Below are 10,103 nucleotides of genomic sequence, written 5' to 3'. Positions count from 1 at the left end.
CAGCTCCTGGGTACCTTCGACCAAGAATTGTCCCCACGCAAGTGGGCGTTAGCCCCACGACGAGCGGTTAAGACGCGAGGCCGAGACTGGCGCACCTGAGCTGCCCGATCTCTCTACCATGTACACCCCCTCTGCCCAGCCCCGTGGGCCCCGAGTCTTTGGGGAGGTCACCTCGTCGCTCACCACCAGCCCCCTGCGTTCGTCCCCTAAGCCAGCCGACGAGCGGGCTCCGTGCCGAGTACACATAACTGGGTGATTAATACATCGAGGGAACTCAAGCCGATGCGGGCTCCTGCCCTCGAGCACGACAGCTCGCGGGCGTCGCACTCCAGGGTTCTGGACAGCGCCTGCCTCGAACGGTCACTGCCGTCGCGAATGCCTCAGGGAGCGTCCTTCCAGCTCCCGGCCATCGAGTCAACCCCTCTCTCATCCCACTTAAGCGGCCGCGAGAGACACATGAACTTATACATTGAGAGTTATTGGATGGCAGTGGTTGTCCCTTAAACCAGTTGAGATAGTCCTCGGGCTCTCCTTGACGTTTGGGGCGCCATTTAGGGAACCACGCGGAGCCCTGAGAAGGGAACCATCAAGGCGCCACACTCAAGATGGCGTTGGACTCGGCGAGCGTGACGTGGCGATGCAACCCAAGCAGACGATCCGAAAACCGTAGGCTACACACTCCTTATCGCCACCGCACTTGGTTGTCAAATTAAGAAACCTGTTATGTGAGAGGAAAGATTAGAATGGGTGGAAATATGTTCTAGACAAATATCTATGCCACACACAAGATGGCGACAGATAGGGTTCATCTCTGTGTTGCCAAAAGGGGGCGCCCCACACGGAAGGCGGGACTCCGGAGAAACGAGCTCACACTGGCTGAGAGTGGCGGGCGAACACAAAGTTGACGCTTTGCGTTCTGCCATTGGCGGTTTACGCTGTCTGTCTCTTGGGGCCGCCCGTCTGGGAATGGAGAAAACCCGGAGTCTGGAATCGTGGAGAAGGGACAGTTGCCAAGTCCAGTAAGAGCTTGAAGTCAGGGGAGAGAAGAGAGACTGAGTCGCTCTTCTTGGTTTTCTTAGGTCAGGAGCCAGCTGGCCCCATTCCCACTGCGAGACCCCGTTTACTGAGTTTACCACGCACTCGCCCGGCTGCCACCCTGGGCCTCGGACTCCGCTGTCGGGCCGTGAAGAGGCGCAGAGTGCTCGAGCGCCAGCCGGGCCTGGGTCCCCTCCCACTCACGCAGTCCCGCACGCGTCAGTCCCGCATCCCCGAGCACATCTGCCAGTCCGGCTGCTGGCCTGTGGGGCTTTTGCGAGCGAGTTGTCTTCTGTGGGGTGAGAACCCCGCACTGCCTGTCTTTTGGCCAGGAGAAACGTGCGGCGGGTGCTGGACAGGGCGGGGGCGCCGCGCCACCTCCCGCTGCCTGACGGTCGCCATCCGGTCCTGGGTTCGCAGCGGCGGAGGGGGAGCCAGCCGGATCTCCGCCCTGCCCCAAGGCGCCCCGATGGCTGGAGGTGGGATTCTCCCCAGGGTGAGCGCGCGCCAATCTAAGGGACTCGCAATGGTTTCCTCGAGGACTACGCGTCCCAACTCTTTGTTCTATCCCCCCCACCGCCGCCGCCAGCTTTATTGAGGCGCGGACCTGCGACCGCCCTTGGCCTCAGAGGATGAAGGGGCTCCTTGGCTGCTGCCGCCGCCACCCCTCCTTTGTGCCACTTTCTCTGAGAGGTTTGTGCGGCATCATAAATGAGGCCAGAGAGCGCCTTCTACCTGCGGCGCATCCGTAAAGCTCTGGTTACACTCGAGGGGATTGTTCAGTCAACAAAACCCCGATGCAGCACGAACTTGGTTGTGCCACATCTAAGCAATTGAGTCGGCTTCTCTGTCTGGATAGTGGCCTTGGGCAGACGTCTCTTTGTTCACAGCTGAAAACTAGATATGTCTGTTCTGGATTCTGACCATTATGGGGGAGCGGGGCGAGGGGGTGCATCGAGAGGAGCCGGGTGAATGTGAATTTCCCTCGAAGAACTGCTTTGCCTGTCCCAATGCAGCTGGCTGTGGCTAGAAGTGTGTAAAGAAGGTTCATGGCCACCTGGTTCTGGAATCAGCATTTACATTCACCAAGCACTCACTGAGCATCTGCTGTGTACATGGCAGTGAGCCTTTGGCTCATGCTTCAAGCCTTTTCATTTATTCTCTGAACCTTGCAAGTAGGTAGGACAATTATAGGGTTGAATTATATGAAATTGATGTTTTTGTAGGTCAAAACCAATTGAAAATCAGCAAACTTACAGGTTCAACCTCTAATGTGATATCACTCTCCTTTTAATGAGTCCGAAAAGCAGACCAAAGGATTGTAGCAAGGGACTTGGAGTAACCAAGTGATTCAGTCAGTCACTAACTAGGCTGAGGCTAAAAATCCTAGAATGGAGGAATCCTCAATGTTAGATGAGCCCCAGAGCAAAAGTGGTCTCCTTGGACCCCTTCCTCCTCCTGGCCATAGCAGTGTGGCATTTGACTTAAGCTATCATAGCCTGGTTCCTCCAGTGACAGGCAACTCCCCACTTTTACTCATTGATGCATTTCTGCCCTTCGTTGCTTCTGTGGCCTTTCAAACCCCTCCAAAACCAGCCCGTGTGCCCTGGTAGGCCGCATTTCCAGGTCCAGCTCTGTTTACAGCCTCAGGTGCACTGGGCTTAGGTTAGAGCTGCTCTAAGGCAGCCCCCAAATGGCTTTCAGGCAAGTTTTGTGTTTAGGGCATTTGCATAAGGACATCTCTGGGTTGCCTACACTCTCCAGTTGGACCACAGACCTCTCCCTGCCCAGCCTGAGTCACATTCATTTCACCTCCCTGGCCCTGTAGGCACTTAAGTTTGCAACACTTGCCCCAAAGCCATTTTAAACCTATTCCTAAATGGTCGTATCACAATTCTGCTTGATTCGCAAAAGACTAGAAAGAATATAAATGCTGGTAAAGCTGCCTGGGTTCAGATCCTAGCCCGGCCACATGCTCACTGTGTGAAATTCGGCAAGTTACTTCCTCACCTCTAAAAAATGGAGACGATGATAACAGTCCCTACCTTCCAGGGCTATGGTGGGAACTGAAGGGGTTACTATTCGAGAAGTGCTTCTGACAGTGTCTGGCACCTCCAGGAAAACCATCAGTGTTCTGGGGACCCCATTTTCCAGCTGCCATCTGTACCTAAGTGGGTTGGTTTCACAGTGTTTGCAGGACTCTACAAAGGAACGTCTTCAGCAAATTCTTCCCATATTCGGTGGGAAATGAGGGCACTGGCCTAGCTGAGTTTCTGGACGCCTGTGATTTGGCCTGACATGCTTGGCGGCCCCTCTGGCCTCAGAGGGATGACAGAGTCTGGGAGGCAGCCTGCGCAGAGCAGGCCTCAAAAACTCCCGCCTTCCCGCCCTTCAGAAACCAGGAGTTTCAGCCTGTGGTTTCCTTACCCAAGCACAAGAGCCTGGGGAGCTGCCAGGGGCCTTTCAACTCTCCCGCCCTGTTGAGCCTGGACGAGATTGTGTAAGAGCCCCCCCAACCCCCCACGCCTGCTCCCTTGTGCAACACGCCCAGGCCTGCCCGTTCTCCTGGAGGGCTATGCCACAGGCCCTGGTACCCACAGAGGCCTGGCTGCCCCAAGAGGCTCCTGCTTGGCAGGGAGAAAGTGGGGCACATCTCTTGACATTCTGGGTCTGCCCCTAAACTGGTCAAACTGGAGCCCCGACTGGAATTCAAGAAAGGAATTCAAGAAAGGCTGGAGGAGGGAGGTGTGTGTGCTGTGTACATGGCCATCACCACCCTGGAGCCCACTCGTGCAGAGGTGCCAGTTTGGACTCCTCATGCACATGCCCCCTGCAGTGTCTCCAGGACTCTTCTGCCTGCCTGTGCCATTTCCCGGCCCCCTCCCCTGCACCCATTCCCATGTGTGCATGCCTATTTGCGTAGCTCAAGCTCCGTGGGTGTTTTGCTTAAGCTCTGGTTACCGTTTGTGAGTGTGTGGGCACAGCATCACAGTGGCAGGTGAAGGTACCAGTTGGGGGAGCACGCACACAGGCACTCACCCGGTCGCCCTGCCTGTGAGAGCCTGTGAGAATGGTGCCCCCAAGGAAAGGTTAAACACCTGTATGTGATGTGGAGGCATTTAACTGGCCACCTCCACACCTGGGACTTCCTGACTGACACCCAGCCCCACAGGGGAACCCAGCAAACAGGAGCCTCAAGTGGGCCCCAGCTGAGGGTCTGTGTGCCCAGGTAACCTTGAAGTTGAGGAAATGCAAGTTCTTTGACATCTCGGAGTTTCCTCTTTCCTCTTTTCTCTTAATCTCAAACGGGTCTTTTCTACCTTCACCCCTGGCAGAGAAGCCACCCCAGCCTTGTTTGAGGGGAGGAGATACAGGGATGGAGGACATACCACCAGCCAAGATTTGCTCACTCTCTCACCCCAAATGGGAGTACAGACAGGGTGGCCAACTGTCCGGGTTGTTCTGGGACGCAGAGCTCCCAGTGCTACAACCAGGAAATGCCCGGGCACACTGGGACACTTGGTCGCACTGTCCGATACTTACGCATGTGCTGAATGGCGTTTCTGAAGAAATCTATAACCACTGCCAAGAAGAAGGGTCTTGTGGCCCTCGATCCAAAACCAGCCTCCAGCTTGGATTGCACTTCTCTTTGCCATGGAGAACCCAGGGTGACGCCGGGAGCATTTGGTGTGCACATGGCAGAGCAGAAGGATTGAAAGGCTTAGTGGAGATCACAGAGCATGCTGGCGGCGCAGGGATCGGCAGCTCCCACACCCTCCCGGGAGGCACTCAGCTGCCATGTGCAGTGACGCCTGCCATGTGTGGTGACGCCTGCCATGTGCAATGGCAGTCATGAGCATGGGAATCTGTTAGTTTCTAGATCCAGGTGGGAGCAAGAGTTTCTAGAACTGGGGGAGGAGATTCCTCTGGCTCTTTCAAAAATGTTCTGTCCTCTAAGAGGTTTTTGGAGACTCTCACATGAGAAAAAACGTGAGGCTCTCGCTTGGACAGTTCTCTAGGAAGATCTCAAAATGGGAGGCAGAGTGACCCCGGAACTCAAACCTCCCCAGGGAAGGGAAGCTGGCGGCACCTTTTCTAGGGAAGAGCGAGCTCTGTGCAGTTAAAGCCTGAGCGGAAAGCTGGGCTCAGGCACGCGAACTGAGAGCTGGCCCAGCACTTAGCTCAGCTGCAGCATGTTCTCCACTTGTTGCCTGTGGCCAGGCCTTGAATCGTCACCATTTATTAACTTGGCAGCTTTCTCCAAGCCACTCTCTCTTGCCACTTAGGTGCTTTCAAAGTGTTACCTCAAAAGCATCAGCCAGACACCTCCCTATCCACTCGGCTGCTGGCAAGACCTCAGTTTTCCCACTTGCTAAATGGAGAGAATATGGCCCTGCTCCCAGGGTGAGAACAGCATGGCTGTTTGTCCCTGCTCTGTCCTGGGCTGTTCACCGGGCCACAGCGCTCTGAGGTGCACAGTCCCTGGCTAAGCATGGTTTTGAGACCCCCAAAGTATTTATCACGTTGGTAGTAATCAGTTTCCTGTGGGCCATGTGTAATATGTTGGAGGTTTTCTCAATTAAGATTGTCAGGATGATAAAATGGATTCCAGAATGTTCTTCAGAAGTCACCACTACTATTAAACAAGGCCGAATTTCGATTCAGGGGCATTCATGATGGAAAGTAAAATGTGTTCTTAATATCTGCAGAAAGAGATAAAAGGGAAATTAGAAATGAATGATTAATGTTAATAACTGAGCATACATGAAACAGCTCTCAAAGCAGGGCGGGACCCGCACGAAGACACATCCTTAGCTGAGAACCCAGCTTCCGGTTACTTAAAGCTTTCCGCTTCGTGAAGGGCTGTCGCCTAGCAATAGTGGGGGCTCCCTGTGCTTTTTCTCTTCAGTCCCAGCCTCTCTTCCTCACGGAGCCACCAGTAGGAGTGGGGCACTCGAGGGACTGGAGAATCTGCCCCTAGGCTTGATTGACACTGTTTCTAAGCAAGTGACTTCACCTTCCCAGCCTGTTCCCATCATTTGGGCCGAAACGAGGGGCTCTCTTGGCACAGACAGTCACGTAAGCGCCCACCTCCTTGCAGGCCCCATGAGCTGGGGCTGGTGAGGACAGGTCTGGCATGGCCCCGTACCTCGTACATCTGACCATACTTCATCCTGAAATGACTATTCAGTTGCTCTGAATCAAATGGAATTGGGCCCAACCTTCCACTGAGCCCTTATCCCAGGGCGTTGACACCTGTTCCATGCCAGAGGAGCAGAGAAAAACTGAACACACTTCAGTTATGGCAAGTACCCTGCAGAAGGAGAGGACAGGCAAGAACCTCACTTTACAGATGGGACCCCAAGCGGGAGCCTGATTTGCCAGCAGAGTGGCCCCTGGCCGGGAAGAAAGCCCCTTTGGCCCTGGCTGCCAGGGCTCCATGCCACCCAACCTCCCTCTCGCTGAATGACCAGGGCCCTGGCTGACACCAGCTTGCAAGACTAGGGCAGACCAGAGAGGGTGGGGGCACTTCCTGGAGCAAGGAGGGCTTGGCCAGGGCCAAGAGTCAGGGTGAGATGTGAGAGGAGAGAGCAGGAATGAAAGCATGGGCAGCTCCGGCATGGACACGAGCGGGCACGTGCATGAACGGGACGTGGGGCGGGAGGTCAGTGGGAAGAGGGGCATTTCTGGACCCTGGCTTGCCCCATCGGGGCCACCACAAGTGACCACAGTCGAAACCCCGGCACATTTTGGTATACGTGGTAGAGAGGCCATGTGAGAATGGCAGCTCCTGTTCAGTGTACAAACTCTGGGCTGGACATCGATCTGAGTTCTAGACACACATTCACATTAACTCATTCAATCCTGTAAGGCTTGCTCTTATCCCCACCTTACAAAAGGGACAACCTAGGCACAGAGTGGGCAGGTGTTGCCCAAAGTAAGCGGCAGAGCTGGGATTTGCGACCGGGCAGCCTGACTCCAGAGCCTCACGCTCTGCAGTTGCAGGTGCAGCCTCCAGCTTTCAAAGGGAAAAATCACTGGTCATAAGCACCCCTCCCTCCCTTAGCCTCTGCCCACCACCACCCCCTCGAACGGCACAGACAGGATCTTGGGGTTTCCTCTCTTGATTGGCAAGGTGTTTATTTTCACCAACTGAGGTCCTCAGTCCCCCAGTAGATGCCTCTCAGGTTGCAAGGGGAGCAGAGAATGCTTTCCAGATAGGTGACTTCTGGCCATGAGGCAAGAAGCCATGGTGAGACCTGGCAATCTGCAGGGAAGAGCATTTTGCAACTATTCGTTGCCAAGGCCTCACCAGAAAATTGGCCTACTAAAAGCTAAGAGCTCCCAGGGTGTTCCATTGTGCTTTTTCATGGCATCAGTAGACAAACTGGTAAGATCGGGCCTGCACGTATCTCCAGGCTACCATTTCCCATGGCCTGGCTCTGGGCTGTGAAAGTACGATGTTGCACAAGGTCGCTTTTAGAGCGACTCACAGGACAAATTTCTCTCAGGCCTCAGCACCAGCAAGGCGGTGTTAACTGGTGGTTAGGAACATGAACTCTGGGTCCCCCAACTGTCCTCCTATGGGGGCGTCTCCAGGCAGCCTCTGTGGCTTAGAGTTTTTTCAGCCAAAATGAACCCCCATGAGCTTCAGTTTTCTCATATTTAACATGGGATTCAGTAACAACCTCCTAAGACTTCTCTCGAATCACTCGTTTCATTTTTGGTTTATAGACCTTCCATGTCTTGTCACTAATCACATTTCCTCACTGTCTGGGCCACCGGAAGCTCAGCACTCACCTGGAGGGCACCTCGGGGTTCCAGAGCACACCCCAGGGGCAGGGGACTGCCCCTACTCCCAGCTCCCTCTTGTCTCTACCCCACTTTCCCTTAGCCCAACTCCTTCAGTGATTTTTTATCCTATTGTCCTTCAGGTATTTCTTTAGAGGCCTAAATTAATTAAAGTGGTAATTAAACAAGCCAGAGCCCTTTATACCTAAAGCACCTTCTCGCAGGTTGTGCCATGTAAGCCTCACACCAGTCTAGGTAGGTGACCCATTTTACGGAAGAGGAAATGGAGGCCCCCAGAGCAAGCTGGTGAGGTGGAGACAGGTCATCCCGCACCGCCCTGCTGCCCAGCACCGGTCCCTTTGCCCCTGTCCTGGCTCCATAAATGGTCGCCCGTCACTCTCCCGGCCCTTCCCAGCATCCCCTGCCCGGATGGAGCGCGGCGATTCTGCCCTTTCCTCACACCTCATTCCCATCCCACCTTCCGTTTCCCCGTGCCATTCTCTTGTGTTTGGGGGGGACTTTCCAAGAGATGGTAAAGCTCTCTGCATTATTTAAGGATGAGTGAAAAATCAGCCACCTCTCTTGGTGGCCTCCTTCATGGCATACACAACAAATAATTCAGGTTTAGCTCTCTCGTTGAGTGACAGTAATGTCCCCAGAGTCCTGGCATGTGGCTCAGCCTTAAGGAAATGTAGCTCAGTACTCCCCAGAACTGGCTACCTGGCCAGTCCTTCAGAGAGGAGCCACCGTTCAGCCGCTCGCTCCCTGAATGGACCCCCTGGGGAAGGCCCAGGACCTCGAGGGGCTCAGACATGCCCAGTAAAATGTGGAGGGGACCCCCTTTAAAACCCTAGCCTCCCTCTGAGGCTTGGAGCTCTTGAGTCCAGCTGAGCACTTGAAGCTCCAGTGCTGAGTTGGGGTCTGGCGGAGAGAGCTGAACCTCTCTGCAGAATATGGGGCATTTGAGCTTTTCTGGGACACTGGCAGCAGTCATTTTGTTCACATCTCAGTGACAAAGCAACCCACAACTTAGAGCTTGTTGATAATTTTTATTATTATGACTTGGTGGTAATTTCCCTTCTTGGCACACAAGGCTCAAGACTGTTGCCTTTCAAGAAACTGTGGCAGTGTGGTTGATGGCACCAGCTCCGAGGTCACCCAGCTCTGCCCTGAGGCTCTGATCCCTGCGCTCAGGTTCCCCTCCCAGGGGACCTCAGCCCCGATCTGCCCACAGGGGCCACACCCATGCATAAGTCCTCCAGGGGCTAGCGCTGTCCACTGCCTTCTGGCTGCCCAGGTCTGGCAGAGGAGCCAGCAGGAAAGGAAAGGCCGAGAAACAGCCAAGCGTTGTAGCCTGAAACCCTGAAAATAGGGTCAGGGAGCCGCCACCCTGCCGGCTCACTTGTGAGCTCACCGTAGATGAGGGAGCCCGCCTTGCCTAACCAGACAGAAACACCAAGTGGGACTGGCCGCCCAGAACCCTCAGCAGACAGGCACATGGCAGGCAAGCAGCGGCCACACCCCCGGCCTCCGCCCAGCTTCTCTCTTCTCTGGAACAAGCCCGGGTCCTGTCCTTCAACCTCCCGACGACGGGCGTGCACGCGCTTTGGAAGTATAAGTACACACACGTATCCATGTCCGGCAACGTGTGTTCGTGCCTGTGCAGACACGAGCGTGTGCCTGCGACGTCGGCAGTCATGCGAGATCCCTTCCCACCCAGTAGCTGGGGCACAAAGCCAGTCCCTGCAGGTACATGGGTGTTCGCTTCATTCTCTTTTATACTTTTCTGTAGTTTTTTAACCCTCCCAAATGTCAGCGCGCACACACACACACACACACACACCCAGCGGGGAAGGCAGGCACAATCAGGAGGGTCGCGGTAGGTGTCGAGGGCCACAGCAGCTGAACCAGAGGAGAGAGCAGTCGAGCGCCACCAGAGCAGTTAGGGAGGGCTTCCCAGAGGAAGCAACATCGGAGCTGGAACTTCACAGGTGATGAGTGCTGCTCCAGGTGGATTCCGGCCTTCCCTACTGATGCTCCTCCCCTCTCCTCTGGCCCAGCCCCTCCTGTGGCTCCTCGCTTAGCTGTCTCCATCTCCAATTCTCACCTCGCTGTGCCTCTGGGCACATCTCTGTACCTCCCTGGTACCTCAGTTTTCTAACCAAAACAATAATAAAATAAATAAAACAAACAGTAAATAATGTAGCTTATCTGGGTGATAATGGAAGCTCTGTTCCAGTAGAAACATTTCATTTGGCCCAACCTTTTTCTAGAAG

General features: G+C 54.7%; 1 long non-coding RNA gene across 1 annotated transcript in view; it reads right to left on the bottom strand.

The window, feature by feature from the left end:
* Window positions 1-476: 476 nt before the first annotated feature.
* The window catches only part of LOC111733206, a 12,972-nt gene continuing 3,345 nt past the window's right edge, over window positions 477-10,103 (bottom strand). The window contains exons 2-3 of the long non-coding RNA XR_002777886.1: window positions 4,579-5,738; window positions 477-718 (exon numbers count right to left, since the gene is read on the bottom strand). This is a non-coding gene — a long non-coding RNA (uncharacterized LOC111733206). The remainder of the gene's footprint in view (window positions 719-4,578; window positions 5,739-10,103) is intronic.

The sequence above is a fragment of the Pteropus vampyrus genome, unplaced genomic scaffold, assembly GCF_000151845.1.
Source record: "Pteropus vampyrus isolate Shadow unplaced genomic scaffold, Pvam_2.0 Scaffold539, whole genome shotgun sequence".
NCBI lineage: Eukaryota > Metazoa > Chordata > Mammalia > Chiroptera > Pteropodidae > Pteropus > Pteropus vampyrus.
Note: the sequence above shows the minus strand (reverse complement) of the source record. Positions and strands in the feature narration are given on the sequence as shown.